The sequence below is a fragment of the Crotalus tigris genome, unplaced genomic scaffold (genome assembly GCF_016545835.1).
Source record: "Crotalus tigris isolate CLP2741 ecotype Arizona unplaced genomic scaffold, ASM1654583v1 scf7180000017775.1145084777:2100578, whole genome shotgun sequence".
Taxonomy (NCBI): domain Eukaryota; kingdom Metazoa; phylum Chordata; class Lepidosauria; order Squamata; family Viperidae; genus Crotalus; species Crotalus tigris.
The window spans coordinates 449,519-474,195 of NW_024096626.1; positions in this window are offsets into that span (position 1 = coordinate 449,519).

A 24,677-nucleotide genomic window follows, 5' to 3' on the forward strand; every position below is an offset into this window, starting at 1 on the left:
AGAAATGAGACAATGTTGTCAAAGAATTAAGTGGGTTATACAGAAGCCACATTATCTCTGCTCCAGAACTGTATAACAAAAAGAGCAACTATGAATTGGAAATTTTAAAGGGAAATACTGTATTTTGAATCTCCTCTGAGCAATCAGTTAATGATCAGTTTATGATCATTCATATACCAATTCTTACTTTATGATCTCCCAATTTTCAATCATTTGGATGAATAAGGTGGTATCTTGAGATCAGACCTGGTCAGAAGCCTCTGCTGTTTCTCTTGAAGGCCAATTCAGGGGCTAAATATCTTGAATATTAAAGTTGAGTTTGATACTGATAATATCGTTTTTTGAAATTCACTATGCATTGTATACAGGGTTTTGGGGTTTTTTTTGTTTTTTTTGGTCATAGAACGCCCAGAACAGAGTTCCAGCACCTTTTTTGGATGGAATCTTGTAGGATAGGCAAGGTGGGTTGTATAATGTGTATGAGTTCTGGCACCTTTTTTTTTTTTTACAAAAAAAGCATTATTAACACTTTAATAATCCCTAGCACAATACCAAAAATACATTAAGCTCTTTCATAAAGTAAATGTGGGTTGATCAGGGTGTGACAATCCATCATACAATAACTTTATCTCTATGTACAAATTCATTCCTCTTATGTAAGCAACATGGCAATTTGAATACATGAATTTGCTCTTTAGCTTCTCAGAACTGATTTCAGATGTTGAAGCAAGGAGATTTCTATTATAGTCCATACTCATTAAATCCAACCTAAAGTAAGTTCAATATTTCTTACGAGAAAGATGTTACCGTGTCCTGCTTTTGATGAAAGGATAATGGTGAGTGGGCAGTGTTAGAAATCAAAGTACAAAGAGAAGGGGAAAAATGTTTGTGGACAAGTACCAACTGAATTGGGTAATAGAAAATGCTAGTAACCCACAATTACCACAGGCAGTTGTCTAACATTTAATTACTCCAGTTTTGATAGGAAGTAAATAGAATAATATAAATAATCCTATCAATTGTGGTTCCTTAAATGGGTTCACTGGGTTACATTCCCATGTATTGACAGATTTGTGAGGCATCAAATATAGATAAATAATTTTCATATACATAAGTTTCTTCCTGTTGAAGAGAGAAAAATATCTAGATTTAACAAGCCAAGTGATACTGTTCTGTTCTTTGCATTGATAAGGCATTGAAACAAGGCAGGAGTAACAACAGATGCTTCTTTATTTCAGCTTTAACAGAACAACACAAAATGGCTCTGCCCCCTTTTATACCTTCTACAGGGAACAGCGTCAGCCAATAAATGCAACGTATTTTCCTGCTCTGCACATGCTCAATAGGCTGGAGACAGCCTGTCTGGCCTAGGCAGGCCACATGGTCTGCCCGGGTCTCACTGCAGCTTCCTGCACCTGCTCTATCAATTACAGGCCCAGGATATAACAACCCTCCCCTCTTGGTTCAAAAAAGTAGATACTTACTATTTTAGTCTACTACAATGTCACTTCTCCATAGCAATACTTAATATTTACAATATTACATTACTGCTAGTCTCCCGTGTTAATTAATCAATAATACACAATTATTGTTCTCTGACACTCACCACATTATAAGGCATTATTATTCAATGAAATCTCAAACACTACAACATTATAATACAATTTTGAGTGTGTTCTTATTTCTAGGAAATACTAGGCCTGTCCGCTTACTGACAGGAACCTCACATAGTCCTGTAGGAACTCCGGAGGCCTCTGGCCCAATCCAATTGTCTCGGAGCTGCTGCAAGCACCCAGTCTGCCAGCTCACCTGCCAGGCTCGGCAGACCGGGACTTTGAGACCCGTTTGATGCAAGTGAACACAGATCTTGTTGGCTGGCCTGTTCTGGTAGGCCCAACCCTTTGTCCATTTGACTTCGGCTGGCCCTTTCTGGTAAGCCCAAACTAGAATTCCTTGATGGGGTGGAATTCCCCGGATCGGTGAGAGAACCTGGTTGGGAACACTGTCTCATAGGCACAAGGCCTGAGGTAGATGTGGCATGAGAAGCCAATTGAGTGCAATGTCCCATGGACCTAGTGCCAGAGTCAGGAGTCACCTCATTGGCAAACCCCCTGTTTGGAGAATGCAAAACCCCGCTTTCACAGAGAGACTGAGATCCACGATTGTGATCGTGGTCCTCCTCCCCCCCCCGAGAGCAGAATCAGGAGCAGAAGGGTGACTAGGTAACCTCCATCGCAGCTGGTCAATGTGCCGACACAGCACTTGACTATCTTCCAAGGCCACTTTGTATGACAGTTGCCCAGTGACTTTGCAGACCACTGCTGTCACCCAAAGATGTCCAGGTTCATAGTTCCTTGCCCAAACTGGACCACCAACTTGCAATCTCCTTGGTGCCCACGACTGTGACACCTGTGAAGTTACCCGGTCTGGGTGTAATCTGTCTAATTTGGTAATATGACGGCAACCCCAGTGGAGTTTAGCTGGGCTCTTGCCTGTAGGTGTGCAAGGTGTGGTGCGGTGGCAGAAAATCAGCTAACCTGTGATGCCAGCTCCCATGAGTGAGCCTCTTCAAGGCTTCTTTGGTAGTGCGCACCATGCGCTCAGCTTGGCCATTGGAAGCCGGGTGAAAGGGTGCCGAAGTAGCATGATGAATCATGTTGGCTTTCAGGAAAGACTGGAACTCCGAAGAGATGAATTGAGGTCCGTTGTTGGAGACAAGAACATCTGGGAGCCCATGAGAGGCAATGATCCCCCTCAATGGATGGTCCTGGCAGTCGTCATGGTGGACACTGGAATGACCTCTAGACATTTGGAGTGACTGTCCACAACAATGAGGAAGAATTGCCCCTGAAAGGGGCCAGTGTAGTCGATATGAACCCTCGACCAAGGAGCATGTGTGGCCTCCCATCTATGCCTGGACTGTTGGCAAATGTGGCATCCATGGACCTGGGTCTCAATCTCTTTATCAAGCCCAGGCCACCAGAGATAGCTGCACACAAGCTCCTTCATCTGGACTATTTCCGGATGTCCCTCATGCAGAGACTGCAAGACTGTAGTCTTCAATGAGGTTGGGATCACTACCCTGCTACCCCACAGGACGCAACCCTTAAAGGTGGATAGGTCATGCTTCCTTTTCCAGAAACTCTGGAAATTGGTGCCAGGACAGATGTCAGGCCATCCTGACAACACCCAGTTTAACACGCGTGTTAGCATGTTATCAGTGGCTGTTTCTGCAGCCACATCCCCTGCATTGAGGGGAGACTCAGGCAAATCCTGGATAGCCAGGATGTGGTTGGCTGGAGCAGGATCTAATTCTAAGAGCTGTAGAGACAACCTACTAAGGCCATCTGCATGGCCCATTTCTTTTTTTTTCTTTTTTTTGCAAAATTTTATTTGTAATACAATTAAAAAACATTGGATGTAACGTGACATTCCAGTATATACATTCTTATCAGGTTGTTCCATATTTTACAATCGATTCTTCATCTATAATTATACATCTAAGTTTTATATACAGTACTTATTCTAAAATAACATATATTTCCATCTTAACGCTAATGTCAATGCTGCAAATACTATATATTCTTGCTTTGACAATATGCAGAACTGTCTGGTATTTTTAGAGTTAATGCAGAGCAGAAGAGGGTAATGGGAAAGAGAGAGGAAGGAAACCATTGATCTTCATACTAATTGGATAACATGATATATGACAGCTAATTTGGGGAGGGAACATGCTGATAATTTAATGGCTCAGGGGAAGAGAATTTAGATCTTGGCATACCTCCATTATGCCTGTGCCGATATTTTGTAACAATAAAAGACTTTTAGGAAAATCAATGCCTGGAAGTTCTTTGAAGTGTTTCATTAGCCAGAACCATAACAGCTAACCTTTAATCCCAACCATCCTCCTCAAATCCCTCCAACGGTAAAATTTATCCCAGGTTTCAAAATAAACTGATCCACATTTGTCTTTCAATACCATTGTGATCCTGTCCATTTCCGCACATGCTAATATTTTATATAGTAACTCTTCCTCTGTGGGGATTTCTTTGCTCTTCCATTTTTGCGCAAATGCAAGCCTAGCTGCAGTCAAGATGTGTAACAGCAAATAGAATGTTCCCTTATTGTATTTCTCTGTAGTTATTCCCAACAAGAAGAGTTCAGGTTTTAACTCTAAGTCCAATATTAATATATTTTTCAGCCAACTTCGTATCCTATTCCAATATTCACAGGCATGGCCCATTTCTTTACCTGGTTTGTGAACCAGGGAATAGTCATAAGCAGAAAGGAAGATTGACCACCTCTAGGAGAAATTATGTGTGGGGTTTGTTTGTTCATTGTAAACAACCCCAGAAGTGGTTTGTAGTCTGTAAAGACCGTGAAATGGTGACCATACAAAAAGTCATGAAACTTTTTTATGCCAGCCACAATGGCCAAGGCTTCTCTGTCTATCTGTGCGTAATTATGCTCAGCAGAAGACAGAGTCTTTGAATAGTAGGCTACAGGAACTTGTGTTCCATCAGCCTTTAAGTGGCTTAAGACAGGCCCAATTCCATAAGGGGATGCATCACAAGGTATACAAACTGGCAACTGCTCATTGAAATGAGCTAGAACAGCATTTAAACACAACAATGCTTTGACCTCAGCAAAATTCCTTTTGTGGACTTCCGTCCACTTCCAGGGAGCCTGTTTATCCAAGAGCCGGTGTAACGGCTTTGCCACTGCCGCCTTGTGTGGAAGGAAGGAATGGTAAAAGTTTAGAGGTCCAAGGAAAGCTTGAAGCTCGCTCTTTGACTTGGGACTTGAGGCCTGCTGAATCACTTTGAGCTTGGACTCAGCAGGATGGATGCCTTCAGCATCTATGCAAAACCCCAGGAATTCAGTGGAATTTACTCCAATTTTGCATTTTTCCTGTTTGAGCTTCAGCCCTGCTTCATGGAAACGCAGCAAAATGGACTGGAGCCTTTCAGACAGGTTTTTGATTGATTCCCCTGCGATGATGACATCGTCGAAATATGGGCAAACTCCCAGAATGTTACGGAGCATTTGATCCATCATGCTTTGGAAAATGCCAGGGGCTACATTAACTCCGAACTGCAGTCTTCTGACTTTGAAAGCTCCCCGGTGTGTTGTGATCATTTGGGCCTCTGCCATTGCATCATCAACTGGCATCATCAACGGACTTCCCCGTTGGCCTTGAGTGGCATGACTATGGGTGTTTCCCATGGACTACTATCCACAGGTTCCAAAATGCCTTGCTGTATCAGTTTATCCAGCTCAGCATTAATCTTTTGCTTAAACACAAAAGGCACCCGACGAGGCTTAATCCTAATCGGTGCAATGGAGGGATTTAACCGTAAGGCAATTGGAGGCCCCTTGTACGACCTTAGTTCTGGGCTGAACACGTCAGCAAACTCCTTGCAAACTTCCACAAGATCTGCCATTTGCAAACTGTGTAGCCCAGCCACCTGAATTCCAAGCGCCTCAAACCAATTGAGTCCAATTAGACTCATGTGGTCACCCTCAACCATGACAATGTCCAAAAACTCTTCAAAGTTCCTATGCTGCACTCTGAGCATGGCCTCCCCTTTCATACTGACTCGGGAATTCTGAAAGTCCGTCAATATAAGATTCGACAGCTTGAGTTTAACTCTCTGGCTGCTTCTACAGCAGATCTGCTTGAGGGTGTTCTGGGAAATGATTGACAGAGCTGAGCTCATGTCCAAGCTCCATTGTTAAGGGGACCCCCTGCAATTTGACATCAATATGCAACTTCTTCTTCTTCAATGGCCGGTAGGCCCCTGTTCTCAATATGCTTCTTCTAGATGCGCAAAAACCCACCCTATTCTGGCTGGGGAACCTGATACCTTTCTGAAGCAATTCTCCCAATGGACGGTCTTTCTTGTGACCCAAACAGATGGTGGCTATGTGGCCTTACCGGCCACATGCCCGGCAAGTAGCAGAGTGAAAATGGCAGTTGGTACATTTGTGGCAGCCTCCACATCCAAAACACCGAGGGAATGGAACTGCCTTGTTAGACCCTTTGTCAGCTTGCTCTTGGGGCCTTCTTTCTGATGGCTGTTGCAGACAATCAACCTCAGTTTCAGATTCTAGTTCGGATACTTCTCTAGCAACCTCTTGATGAATTAAGCCCGAGCACGAAGAGTTCTTGGAAAGCCGCAAGGCCTTAACAGCTCCTCCCACTGCTTCTTCAGCTGTGATCTCCCTTAGCGCATCTTGGAAGGAAACGGCTTCTTTTGCAAAAATCTTTTGCTGCAGTCCTCGGCTCCTCAGACCACAAACTAGCCAATCTCATAGCTGTTCTTCCAAGTCTTTAAACTCACAGGGCCTTTCAGCTTGATGCAGAGCAGCAATAAAGTCCACAGCAGACTCTCCTAGATGTTGGTCGCGCTGTTCAAACGCATGATGCCATGCTATCACCGATAGGTTCAGTTCAAAATGTTCCTTTAACATTTTCTTCAGCTCTGCGTAAGCGATAGATTCCAAAGGTGCTGGAGCTACCAAGTTTTCAGCGATGTTAAAAGTCTCTTGCCCACAAACACACAGCAACGTTGTGGCTTTGAGCCCGTCCTCCCGAACTTGGTTGACTCTAAAGTAGTTCTCCACCCTGGCAACGTAGGAGCTCCAACATTCAGGATGTATTACGTCAAATTCAGACAGACGTCCAATGTTTGCCATGATTGATTCTTGGCGGCCTCTTCCAATGCCTCGTGTTGCTCAGGCTTGCGAAGGGGTACCAGGACGAATCTTGATGAGCTCTCCTCCAGCGTCTTTGTAATGGCAGGCAGAGTTGCACAAGTTGGAACGCTGAACTTCCAAGCACTTCGGGCCTTCAGTGGTGAGTCAGCCTATTCTTCTTTTTTTCTCTTGCAGCATGATCCCACCTTCATCACCAATGTTTTGTTCTTTGCATTGATAAGGCATTGAAACGAGGCAGGAGTAACAACAGATGCTTCTTTATTTCAGCTTTAACAGAACAACACAAAATGGTTCCGCCCCCTTTTATACCGTCTACAGGGAACAGCGTCAGCCAATAAATGCAATGTATTTTCCCCCTCTGCGCATGCTCAATAGGCTGGAGACAGCCTGTCTGGCCCAGGCAGGCCACATATTCTGCCCAGGTCTCACTGCAGCTTCCTGCACCTGCTCTGTCCATCATGGGCCCAGGACATAACAGATACGAATTAGATAAAAATTAAACAGAGAAACAAAGAGGGGGAGGCACAAAATAGCTTTGTCTGCACATGAAAATAGTTACAGGTTTGTTTCTTGTAATTGTAACAAACAGACTTATTCATACATCACACTAAGCTATGCTATACATAGGAATCTGTTATGCCAGATGATGCGAAAGGAAGTGTATTTATTTATTTAAAAGATTTGTATGGCCATCCATCTTAGAACATAACTCTGAACAGCAATCCATTCAATATATAGTCCTCAAATAGACAGTCAATCAGATATTTAACTGATTAGAGCAAATTCTACGCTTGCCTATGATAATATGGGGTTTTGAGTTTGTTTTTTGTTAGCTTAGCACAATTGACAAACTTACCATGTATATTGTCCTTCATGAACAATAAATAAACAATAAATAAACCATAATATAAATATTCTGTTTTGGGAATCAATTAGGATATGTGTTAAACTGAATGCTAGCAAATAGTATTATAGCTTACAGGTGTGTGTGTGTGTGTGTGTGTGTGTGTGTGTGTGTGTGTGTGTGTGAGAGAGAGAGAGAGAGAGAGAGAGAGAGAGAGAGAGAGAGAGAGAGAGAGAGAGAAAGTGATTCTTTATATGACCCACTTCTTAATAATTCAAAAAGTTCCTTTGATTAGCTGCCTCCTGACTATTAATGCATGATGAGTGTGGCTAATCCCATCAGAGGCTTTACTGGCTGGCACTTAAAAACTTTCCATTCATAATAGGTGAGCGGTGAAGCTGTTCTTGCTCTTAGCCAAGTACCTGGTTACCTGGCTACCCAACTCTTTTCTTTTGGTTATCATCATATCATATCTGTAAAAAAAGAACTAAGCTGCTTTTGTGTTAAATAATATTTTATCTTGTTCAGATAAAATATGACAGATGTCAGTTGATTGATAATTTTTAAAAATTGATGTTTAATAACATTTATTAAAGCTTAAATGTTGTCTAGGTACATTTGTACTAAAGGTGTGGTGGCACAGTGGTTAGAATGCGGTATTGCAGGCTAACTCTACCCAAAGCTAGGTGTTTGATCCTGACTGGCTCAAGATTGATTCAGACTTCCATTCTTCCAAGGTGAGTAAAATGAGGACCCAGATTGTTGGGGGCAATATGCTGACTCTGTAAAACCACTTAGAGAGGGCTGTAAAGCACTGTGAAGTGGTATATAAGTCTAAGTGCTCTTGGTACTACCTCCACTGAATTTCATATTTACATAAATATAGGAAGCTCTATTCTTCCATTTGTTGCTTCTTTTGAAAAAAAATAAATATAATTTCAAACAAAGCAAAATCCCTTTTGTATTTTAAAACCATTCATATTATTTAATATCCAGACTCAATATTTTAAAATTGTTGTTGATTATCAAATACTTTAGAAAAAAGCTACTTGCAGGCAAAGTATTCTTCATCCATGGTCTTTTCTTCCTCCCCTAAAGGGCTGCTGTTGCTAGTATAAATTGTGTGCATTAGTGAAGAAAAAGGCATCTGCCCCCAGTGACTTCATAGATGTGATGTATTTATATACTTGTTAGTTGCCATGAATGCATCATGCTTTGTTGATGTTCTTCTGAGCAAGACAACAGTCTGAGGAGAATAAAATTTTCTATTAGGTCTCCCATATAATTCAGAGAGATTTGTATTTAAATTCTGTAACAAAGCAAAAAACAGCTTCAAGAGCAATAATTACAGAATCAAGGAAAATAATTTCCCAGAAGTGTTGAACTTGCCATAGTGCATATTTAGCTATTTTAATGTTTAATGGTATTTAGAGTCACTTTACAAACTCTTTTAGGACCAGTTGGATCAACTCAGCTGAAAAATACCCACAAGCCAAATTTGGTAGGCCTGCTAGAAGCTTAATATACTCCAATAGTTGCTTCCTCCTCAAGACTACTAAAATATATATTTATATCAAAATAAAGTCCAAATACTATATTATTAATGCTGAAGATATAAAGCTGGAAAAAATTAACCGATACTAGCCTGGCTTAATCTGTATCTGAATTAGGAGCATTGTGGGTCATAGATATTGCATACATATCCATTATACCATTCCCTTTTAGAATAAGCAGTAGCATGCAAGGCACACAAAAATAGAAGAATAAACAAATACAAACAAATCAATAAGTTAAGGGGGGGATGGAAATATAGCTAAATGAATCATTTGCTAAATTTGTCCATACACTACTATTGTCAGAAGAATAATTTAGGGTTCCAACTCCAGCCGGGGCTGCACAAGAATGAATAAAAATGAGATCCAGACAGCTATGAGGCAATAAGAAGTATTTATTCCTAAAAGCAAAAGAGATTGCATTTAGGGGCAGGCTGCAGAGAAATGGGGTATAGCAGCAGATTTTTATAAGGGGAGCTTGTCGGGGGTGTGGAAAGTGTCTACGTGCTGATTGTAGAATGACACTCTGTGTGTGTGTGTGTGTGTGTGTTTGTGTAAATAAGTATTCTTATGAACATGCAATTCTGCTGGGAGATTTAACTTAATTACTCTGTGTTTGCAGACCTTATGCTTTTAATATGTGAATTATGTCTGGGTAACTTATTTCGGGGTTTGAGGAAGTTTGCTAATTTAATTAACTTGGAGACACTGATTCTCAGACCATTGTGGATTCTGTTAATATTTTAAGGGGAAATGGAAACAGTAGAAGGAATAAAATATATTTGGATATAAAACTTCTCACACTATCCTTGCAAATTATCCCTAAGTGGGCCCACAAATGACATCTCACCTTTTATTGTATTTGTTGTCCACTAAGACTTTCACTGAAGCTTTTTAGTAAGATAGAGGAGGGAGAGACAAAGCTACTCTTGCAACATACTTCCACTGTGCTAATACAAAGGGCGCTACCAGTCAGTTTGACCTCAAGCATAGTCAAAGTTCACCTTTACCTATGCTTGCTTGTGCAATAATATTCAGCAAGCTAAGTTTCCTAATCTAAAGTCTACTTTGCTGCCTGCATCCACAAAAGATACCACATTTTATAAAATTATAACCTGAATATATGCAGCTCTGACCAGCATTTACAGGGAAATCAAAAACATCAAGATGTCACCAATAATCAGGCATTCCAAGGTTGCCATCTGGTCTTTTCTTACAAAATTAATAATGATCCCTTCCTGGCCTCCAGCAAACATCCTGGCTTTAATAACTGCATGGAATATCTTTCATTGTCGAGTATGGTATGTGGAAAAAGGGAAATAAACTTATTTATTAATTCTTCAATTTATATAGCTGCCCATCTGACAATGGCAATTCTGGATGCCTCACAATGTTTAAACAATTCAATCACATAATATAAACCATGAATAAGAATATGGTGGCCTAAATCTTGACCTAATGAACAATGGTTGTAGGAACTGCGTATGGCTAGTCTAGAGAAAAGAAGGGCTGGGGGTGTCATGATACCGGTATTTCAGTATTTGAGGGGCCGCAACGAAGAAGAAGGGATCGACTTGTTTTTCAAAGCACTCCAGAAGGGCAAGACAAAAAACAATGAATGGAAACTAATCAAGGAGAGAAGCAACTTGGAATTAAGGAGAAACTTCCTAACAATGAGGACAATTAACCAGTGGAACAGCTTGCCTTCAGAAGTTGTGGGTGCTTCATCACTGGAGGTTTTTAAAAAGAGACTGGACAATCATTTGTCTGAAATAGTATAGGGTCTCCTGCTTGAGCAGGGGGTTGGACTAGAAGACCTCCTTCCAGGTCTATTCCAACTGATTGATTGATTACTGACATTGGGAACATATTATACCTGTGTTGTGCTGAAGTGGTTACCAGTTCAGTTCCATGTACAATTTAAAGTGCTTGTGTTAGCGCATAAAGGCCTTCATGGTTCACCACCTGGGTACCTATGAGACCACCTCTTCCAACTCAATTTCACCTGGCCTGTTAGACAATGGGAGAGGGAATTTGCTGCTCCTTTCTGTCTCACATTTTGAATGTCAGGAGAACTGAAGCTAGAAGGCGCTGCTTCTCCATAGCAGTGTTGATACAATGCAGAGAGCTCCCATTAAGACTAGACTGGCCACCTTCCTGTTAGGATTTAAAAAGTTCTTTAAAAACAGCTTTATCAAAGACCCTTTCAGTAGCATTACCTGCTCCTCTTGTTCATATTATTTTTGTCTCCTATTTTGTTTTTCTTTTTTTTTTTTTGATTTGGACTATATTTTGTCTTAATTCTGTTGTGTTTTTTTAATTGTGATTTTGTACCCCTGACCCTAACCTTAATTTTGGGGGTAACATATAAATGGATAGATGGATGGATGAAGACAGTGTAAATTATAAGACTGCCTGTGCACTTCTTCTCAGAGCTGCTGTTAGACTAATTAACACACAAACATATGGTGGAATTACATACAATCTTTATTATTACCCAGGATCCTTTCCACGTTTGGGGGGGGGGGACATGAATCTTTTCAGAAACCAAACAGAAATATCAATCATTTCTGTGTTGTGTAGGTATAGAAAGCAGCATGACTCAGAAAATAGTCTAGGCCCATTTTCTGTACAGAAATGCTTTCATGAAGAAATGCTCAAAATACACTCCAAAATGGCTGAAACTCTTACTTTCTTGCTTGCTGAGCTGAACAATCAACCAGGATTCTGAAAATAACAAAAGGAGAAATTACTTTTCTATACACATTTCCTGCTGCATTCTCATTCATTTATGGGTAATGTTCAACTTTCACTATCATTTAAATGGTTTCTGAATTTGACTAGAAGAGCTTCCTTTAGTTTTTTATTTGACATTTAACCTCTTGGGGCTGGAATCACTCTCATTTGCCAACCAACTGGGGAACATCGTAGCAGGCAGCTGTCTCATTATTCTGGCTCCCTTCCTGACATCCTTATGGAGTTGTGGTTTCAAGACTGACAAGTGGAACGTTGCACTTTGATACAGAATTAAGTGAGGAAACCAGCTCAGGGCCTGAAATAATGGGCAAGATTGACAGGCTGGTCAGAAAAGAAATGGCAGGAACACTCCCCTTATCTGGCTGAAGCAGACACACAGCCTTGTTTGTCAAATTGTGGAAGCTGCCTCACACATTGCTTGCAAACAAGCAATCTCAGCAATAAGATTTAGTCTGATATTTAGTTTCATAATAATCTCTCACCTGCCAAGACTTTTAGTCCAAATATCTTAGCACTTTTTTACTGCCCTGAAAACAGGCTGAAATCTTCATCTATCAGATATAATAGACGGGCAGAAGTTCTTCCACCTGTCTGTGAACCTAGAACCATTTTTGCATGCCTTCAATAATCAGTTCAGAGAATGTATTGACAATGTGGGAAAGTCAATTCATTCATTTTGAATAGGATTCCCCTTCCAATAAATTTCCTTATAATGACTAACAGGATGCTTGCATCTTGCCAGACGTGTGCAAAGTGAGTGATATAAACAAATGGTTTCATTTTCCATGCCTTTGAATTCTAATCCACTAAATGCAACATTCCTATTTCTCTTTGCACTGATAATAGCTTAATAAAGGAAAAGAGAAATGAATGGTCTTTCTCTGATCTGAAGCCTTCCCTGGGCAACTTGAGCGAGATCAGACCTTGTTTCAGAGGAAACTCTTTTATTTTTAGGTCATTATCCATCTAAACCGGGGCTTGCTTTTTATACTGTAACACCCCTAATTACAGTTGCCAAAGATCAGCAGCGCAACATCCTGTTAGTCTGAAATGTGAAACAGAAGTATAATCTTAAGGTTTACCATAATTTAAAAACCAAAACTGAGGAAAAAAAACCTGCGGGCATCAATTTATTGTCTCATTCTTAAACATTTGTTAATCATAATCCAGTTCAGGGCTTTTTTTTGTCATAGAACGCCCAGAACGGAGTTCCGGCACCTTTTTTGGATGGGACCTTGTAGGGTAGGCAAGGTGGGTTGTATGACATGTGTCAGTTCCGGCATCTTTTTTTTTTTTTTTACAAAAAAAGCATTGATCCAGTTCATCCTGTGGATGATGTACAATGCTGAAAAATACATACATAGACATACAGACATGTATAGAGACACAATTATTGACCAGGAAGGAAAGGAAGAGGTATAGTGAAAGAAAATACAATGGTACCTAGGTACTCATCGTTAATTAGTTCTGGGAGGCGTGATGAGTATCAAAAATGATAAGTACCAAACACTTTTCCCATAAGAAAAATTGTAGTGAGTCACAATTCAGTCAACACCAACAAGACTAGCTTGTGCATTAAGTACCAAACAAACAATGAGTGTTCTGGATCCTGAATTAAGATGCTTTGTAATTCAAGACCAGACAGATAACTCAATGAAATGTTTTTAAACAAATATTTAATCTGGGAATCTTAACAGAAACTTACATTTCTGAAGATGCATCCAGAAGCTGAACATTTGCCTATTTACATCAGTAAAATCAATAATTCCTTCATATCAACTTTAGGCTGGTTACAGACGATGTCCATGTGTGTGGCATGGTTTCGCACAAAGGCAATTAAATACGAGCTGGCACATAGCCAGGATATCCTGTGATGAACTTAGTAGCCCCTCCCATTGACTTGATCCAGCACACTCCCTGCTTGGAAATATAAATTTTCACTACTAACTAACTAAATAAGCAAAAAATGTAGCATTAAAGTATGCAATTCTCATTACTAACTGACTATTAGCTAAAATAGGTAAAACATGATATCAAAACATGCATAACTATAAGGTAAATACAAAACATGGATCAATGTAACCCTGACCAGAGCATATAGATCTGTATGTTAGAATGTTTAGTATTTAAAGGGTTAAGCACTGTCTCCTTAAGAGATGGCTTATGGGTAATGTAGTTCAGTTGCTCAGTGAATCCTATGTTAACAAGTCAGTGGGAGGGGCTACTAAGTTCATCACAGGATATCCTGGCTACGTGCCAGCTCATGTGTAATTGTCTTTGTGCAAAACCAGCCATGCCGCACGCATGGACATCGTCTGTAACCAGGCTAAAGTTGATATGAAGGAATTATTGATTTTATTTCTGGATCCTGAACTAAGATGCTTTGTAATTCAAGACCAGACAGATAACTCAACAAAATGGTTTTAAACAAATATTTAATCTGGGAATCCTTAACAGAAAATTACATTTCTGAAGATGCGTCCAGAAGCTGAACATTTGCCCATTTACGTTGGTAAAATCAATAATTCCTTCATATCAACTTTCGATATCAACATATCTGTATGCTCTGGTCAGGGTTACATTGATCCAGCACAATGAGTATGGGACAAACTTTTTGTGTCAAAGTGCATTGAGTACCAAATTCAATGAGTTTCAAAGCAGTTGAGTACTAAGGTACTACTGTAGCAGTTAACTCCAACATAGGTATTCTTGGATTGATGAGTGTAAATATATGTGGAGCAATCTGAAAGCTTAAGCTGTGTTTTATTTATTAGGTTTAATTGTATCTTCTAATGACCTTTAACTCAGCTGCTTTGCAATGAAATTGTTTTGCTGCAATTCTTTCATTGAAGGAATGTTGACAGTCTTTGGAAAGATCAGAGGCAATTGGGAGCACACAAACTGAAGGGCATACAGAAGTAAAGAAATGTTTAGTGTGGGAAGACAGAAGTAGGAGGGAGCAGAATGACCAACCATCTCCAGAGACTAAGCATCAGAGTGAGTTTAGGTAAGGAAGCCAGGGACTTAACCTCTGATATTTTTACTTTCACTTACAAAGAATATGCATTTATTAATAGCTGGTATAAATATAGAAAAAATAGGAAAGTAAGGATATTTTTTATTGGGATAGGGGGGCAGGGGATAGAATGACAGATAAATGAATAGCTGGCTGTTTAGTAAAAGCCATGGTTTGTGCTTGGTGCAATGAGTGCCTGGCTATCAGGTATGAAGTTAGAATGAACTGAATCTTATTACAGCCAATAAGGTATATAGTGTAGACAAGGTTTTCAAGATGTATTAGCACAAAGCTGGGAGGTTTTGATTGTGAGTGATTTGATCATTTAAAGAAAGATAGATGGCTTTGTGATAAGAGCGCAGATCAAATGGTAACTTGCCTCCATGTTGCAAAGAACATGGAAGTCCCATATCATATAGATAAGCTGATAAATATTGCTCAGAAAAAAGCAGTTATGGGTCACTTTGGTGTAATGACATTAAGGAAATATAACTGACCAATTGAAAATTAAATTCATGTGGCTATATAGCAGACTGAAGTTCAGGAATGGCAAGGGAGCATTCATAGAAATATTTAGTGCAGGGGTGTCAAACTGCCGGCCCACGGCTGGTTGCATCATACGGATGCCGTGCCCACCCCAGCTCCGGCAATGCAAAAAAAGTCACAATACATCACAACATGTGACATGGTAAGTTTGACACCCGTGACTTAGTGGGATACAAATGTGAACGTCTACCTTATTTGCAGTGGTGGGATTCAGTTATGTGAACAACCGGTTCTCTGTGTGGATGCTGCTTCCGGAAGTCAACAAGTAGTGCAAACTGGCTGAATTCTACCACTGATTATTTGTAATAGTTTTATACTTTTGATATGGTCAGATGACTAAATCAATAAAGTTTCTATTCTATTCTTCTATAAATTTGAATAGATGGACAAACACTTAAAAATGACATAATGCATACGTGCCAATCTCTAGAAGTCTTTTGAGACAAATCAGGGGAATTAAAGTATTTGGTTGAGACAATAGTATAGTGGGTATAATACAAAGCAGGTGGATTTGAAGGAATAAGTGGATTATTTATTATTTATTTATTATAGTTATATCCTGTCCAAATAAAAATTTAGGGAAACTCCAACAAAGATACACAAAGGAATATATTATATAAATTATTAAAAAAATCAGTAAGCAGTAAACAAAATTTCATAGGTGGTTGATCACTTAAACTACTCTAGGGACTAATCACTCACTGCAACAGCACTTCTCTGATTGATTTACAAAATGCCAATAGGATAGGAACCACTTGTATTTCTGGAAGAAAGGTACCATATGCCAGACTCTAGGGGCCATTTCTGTTACCTGCTTTGCACCTCATTCTTGGATATAAACATTATGAAATTATAGGGAAGGACACAACTGAAAAGGATAAAATTTAACATACTAGAAAACACTGGAAGACCAAATTCCTCAAAGAAAAATGATACATGGCAATGTCTAACCAGTGTAAATTACCCCTTGAAATATATAATAACCATCTGATTAAAAAATAGACAATGATTTGTGATGTGGAAAGAAATATCCAATTATACCAAGAACAAGTACTGGTAATAACAGGGAATTTCAGGTTTCTATACATAGATAAGTATATTCGTGATCAAGCCATCACAAAAACAACTAATTTTTAGGTGCCCTAAATCTGCATGCCTTAGAACAGCTGGTCTTGGCCAAACTATGTGCAAAAGAATTAATGGACAGGACTTACAGCAAGAACAAATAATCAGAGCATTTCAGCTTCTCATGACACTCTATTACAGATGTCAAAATTTTAGCCATTTTGGAGAAAAAAATACTTTAATTGCACAATTAACAGACTGCTGAGCAATATGTCAAGTTTTAGGTTATCTCAGAAGATCTCAGTTACCATTAATTTTTTTTTTACAGATTACAACTATTAATTGATAGAAGACTGTACTCATATATCTTACATTTAACCTGCATTTATATAATCTGCCAGTCTTCCCTTTCCTTTCCCTCCACCCCTACCTCATTCCAATTTAAATCTCACATTTAGCACTCCACTCATCTGATGAAATTTAACAAAATTGGTTGGTTTGAAAGATACTGTCAGATTTTTCTGAGTTCTGATGGAAGTTGTACCTGCTATAGAATCAATAAGAAATTGTGACCATTACACTTAGAATAGAATAGAGCTGGAAGGGACCTTGTAGGTCTTCTAGTCCAGCCCCCTGCTCAAGCAGGAGAACCTAAACTATTTCAGACAAGTGACTGTCTAGTCTCTTCTTAAAAACCTCCAGTGATTGATCACCCATGATTTCTGAAGGCAAACTGTTCCACTGGTTAATTGTCCTCACTGTTAGGAAGTTTTTCCTTAATTCCAGGTTGCTTCCCTCTTTGGTTAGTTTCCAACCATTGTTTCTTGTCCTGTCCTCTGGTGCTTTGGAGAATAGTTTGACTCTCTCTTCTTTGTGGCAGCCCCTCAAATACTGGAATACTGCTGTCATGTCACCCTTGTTTCTTCTTTTCTTTAGACTAGCCAGACCCAAGTTTTAATCTCCAGACCTTTGATCATTTTAGTTGCTCTTCTCTGAACTTTTTCCAAAGTCTCAACATCTTTTTTGTAGTATGGTGACCAAGATTGGTTGCAGTACTCCAGGTGTGGTCTTACTAATGTTTTATAAAGTGGTACTAGTACTTCATGTGATCTTGATTCTACACCTCTGTTTATACAACCCAGGATTGTGTTAGCTTTTTTGGCTGCTGCTGCACATTGCTGGCTCATAGTCAAGTGATTATCCACTAGTAAGTGATCCTAGATTAACAATAAGCAATGAGATTTGTGGGCTATATTAAAATATTTGTAGTGGTAAAAACTAAAAATATTTGTGAAGGATGTTTCAGAAGGATCTCTTCTAAACGAATTATCAGCTTATTGCAAATGCAATTCAATTTATGTAAGTGTAAAATCATGATCATTTGGGCAAAATCCCTCTAGCTTCACACACATATTTGTAATTAACTAGTAAACTGCAGAGACTAATCACACACATATTTGTAATTAACTATATGGCTCAGGGCCAGGCTATTTGCGAGACCGCCTACTACCTCATAGTTCCCTACGTCCGGTTAGATCCCACAGGCTGGGCCTCCTTCAGGCCCCATCGGCCAAGCAGTGCCATTTGGCGGGGCCGCGGAGGAGGGCCTTCTCTGTGATGGCGCCCACGCTTTGGAACCAGCTGCCCCCGGAGATTAGGACCGCTCCCACCCTGCTGGTCTTCCGTAAGCTACTTAAGACCTGGCTTTTCCGGCAGGCCTGGGGTTTATAAAACCTGACCCCTGGATGACTGTCTTTGCATTGTTTGTTTTGTTATGTTTTATGTGTTTTTTTTATTGTTGCCACCCAGAGTCCTTCGGGACTGGGACGGCTTATAAATTTTAAAAATAAAATAAAATAAAATAAACTAGTAAACTGCAGAGACTAGGCAGTTGCCAGGAGTCAAGACTGACTGAAAGCCCAAAAAAACAAAAAAGCCTTTGTTGAAAGGAAAATCTTCATCAGGATCCAGTTCAAGCCGAGAATAAACAAAATGGAGACTGCTTTAGAAAGAAGGTTGTTGTTTATTGAAGAGCAGAGGCAGACAGAAACATGGCCTTATTAGGGTCTCAAACATGTTTATTATAAGAAAAGACTGATATGTTTGAGACTCTTTAGCTTGGGAAAAAGGGTGACTGAGTATGGACATGATTAGGTTGTATAAAATCATGCAAGACTTAAAGAAAGAGGATAATGAGGGGTTTCCCCCCCCCCTTTCTCCCTTCTCTATCAAATTGTAGGATGAGGAGTTAACCAGTGAAGCTGATTTGAAGGAGATTTAAAACAGAAAAAGGAAGCATTTCATCTCACAATATAATTAATCTATGGAATCCAGAAGCATTTGATCTACTCTTCAACCATTAAAGAAAATGTCATACAAAAAGCCAAGTTCTGTTTCCTTTTGTTCTAGAATGCAAATCATGAAATAATGGTTTCAGTTCAAAAAACATATTCTGATTAATGTTAGCAAAAACTGCCTAATAATGCTGGTAATCAGTTGCATTTGTAGATGAGGATAAAGGGATTTGTGGTGATGCAAGCAGCATTGCAATGTCAGGATACAAACCCTGCTCCTTTTCTATGTGGATTAGGACATTCCACCCACACCCTAAAGGGAAGGAGCTTGTGAAATAATGCTGCAATTTTGCTTTTTTCATTCTGATGAAAGCAGAGAGAACCTGGGGACACTGCTACTGTAATTATTATATTTTGTGTGCATTTAAAGATTGCATTGATGCATTTTGCATCAAGATGATAGTCATGTCTCAGCCTTGATTCAGTTCAGATGTTCCCTAGGGAAAGGCTAAATGATGAATGTGCACTTCTTAAACAGTATTGAAACATATGCAGCAATGAAGTAGATTTGAAGAATTAGCAGTGTAGATCCCATAGAAGGATTGCATTACATAATCTTTCTCTCCTATCTCCTTGTTTCCTTGTTCTAGATTTGCTTTGATGTGTCTAATGTTCCTTCTCTTTCTAGCTATAAGCTCTTTAAGAAAACAGGACAGTTTTCTTTAAAGGGTTTTACTCAATAGAATGCTAGCTTCTCTTATTATTTATTTAACAATCTTCAATAAACATAAATTGTGGAGGCATAATAACTTGATGGCCAATATCTGATGATCTAAAGTAGAAAACTTTTTCTACAAATGTCCTTTCTATCTCATGGTCTCCTTAGGTTCATTTTTCTTCCACCTCTTTTCTCCCTTCACAAGCTCCTGAATATCAGAATTATATATTTATATGATGATGTTGAAAGACAAAGCAATCTTGTACTAAACATAAATGTACTGCATTCAGCTGCCAACAGCATGGTGCTATCCAGATGTATTGGAGTACAGTCACATTCAGCATGGCCTATGACCAAGAATGAGAGGAATTGGTAAGGAACTCAGAACAGAGTATGATCTGGATGAATCTATCCAATTCTATGTGTAATACATGCCAGTCCTATAACTGAGCATACCCAATTTAAATTTAACATCACCAAAACAATGACAACACTGTCACCTCCACAAGTTCTCAAATTTTATCCTTCAACAATCCTTATCCTATTCACTTCAATGATGTAGGTATTTTATCACATTGCCTGTTGTAGACTTGACTACCCATGCAAAGCATAGCCTCAGATGATGAAAGGTTATTAACTCCTCTTCAGATGGCATACATCCACCAGATGGATCCATAGCTGGCTGACCGGACGTACTCAGCGAGTGGTCCTCAATGGAACTGCATCTATATGGAGAGAAGTGTGTAGTGGGGTGCCCCAGGGCTCTGTTCTGGGCCCAGTACTCTTCAACATCTTCATCAACGATTTGGATGAAGGGATAGATGGGGAACTCATCAAATTTGCAGATGACACCAAGCTGGCAGGAATAGCCAACACTCCAGAAGACAGGCTTCAGATACAGAAGGATCTGGACAGACTTGAACACTGGGCACTAACTAACAAAATGAAATTCAATGGTGAAAAAAGCAAGGTTCTACATTAGGCAAGAAAAACCAAATGCACAAGTACAGCATAGGTGGCACCATGCTCAATAGTAGTAACTGTGAGAGGGACCTCGGAGTCCTAGTAGACAATCACTTAAATATGAGCCAGCAGTGTGCTGCAGCTGCCAAAAAGGCCAACACAGTGCTAGGCTGCATTAACAGAGGGATAGACTCAAGATCACGTGAAGTATTAATACCACTTTACAATGCCTTGGTAAGGCCACACTTGGAATACTGCATCCAGTTTTGGTCACCACAATGTAAAAAAGATGTTGAGACTCTAGAAAGAGTACAGAGAAGAGCAACAAAGATGATTAGGGGACTGGAGGCTAAAACATATAAGGAACGGTTGCGAGAATTGGGTATGTCTAGTTTAACGAAGAGAAGGACAAGGGGGGACATGATAGCAGTATTCCAATATCTCAGGGGCTGCCATAAAGAAGAGGGAATTAAGCTATTTTCCAAAGCACCTGAAGGCAGGACAAGAAGCAACGGGTGGAAACTAATCAAGGAGAGAAGCAACCTAGAACTAAGGAGAAACTTCCTGACAGTGAGAACAATTAATCAGTGGAACAGCCTGCCTCCAGAAGCAGTAAATGCTCCAACACTGGAAGTTTTTAAGAAGAGACTGGACAGCCATTTGTCCGAAATGGTGTAGGGTTTCCTGCCTGAGCAGGGGGTTGGACTAGATGACCTCCAAGGTCCCTTCCAACTTTACTACTATTACATTATTACATGGATACATGAGCTGTTCTGTGCTTATCTCAGGGCAAATACAATTGTATTTTTTTCAAATGTAAAAATGGTTCACATGCAAATTGTAGTTTAGTAGTTTGCGAATTAAGCTTAGCTGAATTTTCAGTAGCTGGGCATAATTACCATTCTAATCCTATTAATGTATACATCAAACAACAGCATAGATCAGCAATAAGAGTCTGCAGGGCTAAGAAGCAAATACTAATCAAAGAATTATGATTATATACTTGTTATTGTATATTTTTAAAATGTCATTGAGGAAAAAAAGCTAATTATAGGTCATCCTTGATTTACGACTACAATGGAGCCCAAAATTTCTGTTGTTAAGTGAGACATTTGTTAAGTGAGTTTTGGCCCACTTTATGACCTTTCTTGCCATAGTTATTAAGTGAATCACTGCAATTGATAAGTTAGTAACCCGGTTGTTAAGTAATCTGGTTTGTTTGTCAGAACGTCACAAAAGGTGATCACTGAAGCTTGGGACATAGCAATGATCATAAATATGAACCAGTTGCCAAGTATCTGAATTTTGATCACATAATTATGGGGATGTCGCAATGATCGTTAACTGTGAAAAATGGTCATAAGTCACTCTTTCAGTGCTGTTGAAACTTTAAACAGTCACTAAATGAACTGTTGTAAGTCAAAGACTACCTTTATGTACTCTTGAGTGATGATAGCAGCTGCAGTGGAGATTCTCTTGGTGAATCTGTTCCAACGGATCTGTTGCACTCCCAGACATGGTCTTAAAGATCCTCCCCAAAAACTAGTTTATTGCTAACAGAGCTAAAAACTGGGGAGATATGTGTTCAACTCTTTGAGAATTATTTTAGATGGCGCTATGTTGTCTTCCATATTAACACTACTAACTATTAAGAAAACTCCTTTGCAGCTTGGAACTAGTTGTCATCAGTATGCTGATGATATTCAGCTATACTTCTTCTCTGTGAATTTGGGACTGGATGTCTCCAAAGGCCAGGCTATTAAGCACTGGATGTGGAAGAACTAGCTGAAAATAAGCATGGATAAGGCAAAATAGTTACTGATTTGAGAGACAGAAAGATCCAAGAGATAATCTGTCCTGCATAGGATTGCATTTTCTCCTAAGAATCAGGTTTATAGTTCTCTCTCTCTCTCTCTCTCTCTCTCTCTCTCTCTCTCTCTCTCTCTCTCTCTCTCTCTCTCTCTCTCTCTCTCTCTCTCTCTCTCTCTCTGTGTGTGTGTGTGTGTGTGTCATCTAGTGCAATGGCAGAAGGCTAATAGTCCAGGTTGAATTGCTCCTCATTACTCTTTGATGACTTAAAGGTAAGCACTTATTTGCTTTAGTTTTTAGTGCTTTCTATATTTCTAAATGGCTCTTTTATTAACTTACTTTTCTTAGGCTGCTGATAACAGCTAAGAGAGTGGGTGGCACATACATTTTCTAAATAAATGGCTAATATGCATATCATGTGGACCAGTTCAAAATGCTGTTCTTGACCTTCTTCACTGTACATGTTTTTACTAGTAGATAATCCTTGACTTACAGCAGTTTGTTTAGTGACCATTCAAAGTTACAATGGCACTGAAAAAAGTGACTTATGACCATTTTTCACAATTATAACTATTGTGGCATCCCCCTGGTCATGTGATTTACATTTGGATGCTTGACAACTGGTTCATATTTATGACAGTTGCAGCATCATGGGGTCATGTGATCCCCTTTTGCAACCTTATGACAAGCAAAGTCAATGGGGAAGCCAGATTCACTTAACAACCAAGTTATTAACTTAACTGCAGTGATTTACTTAACAAAGGTGGCAAGAAAAGTCATAAAATGGGGCATTATTCACTTAACAAATTTCTCACTTACCAACAGTAATATTGGGTTCAATTGTGATGGTGAGTCGAGGACTATCTGCATTTTGTTTGAAATGCAAACAAATGAAGATGAAAGTTGTGGAACACCATTTTACCTTCTGGAAATTAAATGAGGGATTTAAAATCCTGAGCTATAGTAGGGCTTCCCAAGGAATGTTAGGATCTGTGCCAAATTCTGACAACCTTTTTCAAGTTTGGGGGGCAAGAAACATTATTGTCTACCAAGTGAGTCCTGCTATAGGGCCAGCCCTGAGCTGGTGCCTTCTTTTCTCCAATTGCCCCAATGCAGGGGTAGGCAACCTTGGCTCTTTTATGACTCGTGGACTTCAACTCCCAGAATTCCTGAGCCAGCCATGTTTCCCTGATTTTTATTCAAGGCATGCATGCAAGAAAATAAAATATTGTTACATAGCAAGCAGCTAGACTGCTCTTCCCAAGCGAGCACACAGTTGTGTTCTCTGGGGATTCTGTTAGCAAGTATTTCCAAAGCATCCAACCACTGTTCTCTTCCCCCTCTGCAGCCTCCTCCCTTTCCAAAACAAGAGCACAGTGAAATAAAAAGACACGTGCTGAAGTTCACAGGATCCTGTGGCGCAATCAGTGCTGATTCAATCACAATGCCTTCTCCTGCCGCAGGAAGCAGCACAAAGCCAGCTTGCCGAGTCATGCTTTTAATCTTCCCTTCTTTGCTTCCAGAGCCTGCTGGGCTGAGATCAGGGTGGGGAAAGCAGTGATGGAAAATACTAATCAGGCAGGCAGTACAAAGATTCGGCTGCCTCTCAGGTTTTGCCTGCTTTGTGGCATGTTTTCCACACACAGGAAATCTTGAAAGCGGCAGTTATCTTCCTGTGATAAGCCAGTGCGTGTGGTACAGCTTCCGAGGTCTATCACAGGGTGGATCAGTACCAAAAGTTTGCTCATTTCAATGTTTTGCATCAGAAAATGCTCTGAGTTGGGAAGAGAAAACATTTCTCCCTCCCAAACCCTCAAATATATGAATTACAAAATAATTTTCATGCTTTTTGTTGTCATTTTCCCCTTTTATCTGCTTTTGCTTTGTGCCCAGGGATTGCATTCTGACTGTGCTGATGTTACAGGAGCAATCTATACAGATAAATATTTCTTCAGCAAAGCCAGGCTTGTGTCTATGGAGATTCTCAATCACCCAGGTCATGATTGTCCAAGGTGCTTTTTCCAAAAATCCATTTGCCTTTTGGAAAAAGTACTTTGGGACAAAGCCAGCTTCAGTTACCATAACACAAATACCTTCAGATATTGCTAGAAATATTCACGAACATGTCTCCTGACTGCTTATATATGTGATGACAGTGAATGATACATTTATAAACCTGAGATTGGGAAATAGCAGTACATCTTGAGTAGAATATGAAATATTGAGCATGCCACAAAACCTGGTAATGGCTATATCAGTATTTCTCAACCTTGGCAACTTGCCAGGTTTGAGAAATGTTGGGCTATGCTATGAAGAAATCTAAGGATAGATCTGCATTGCACTCTTAAGCTATTCTATTCAGTACTTATGTTGATTTGATCTAAACCAGCTT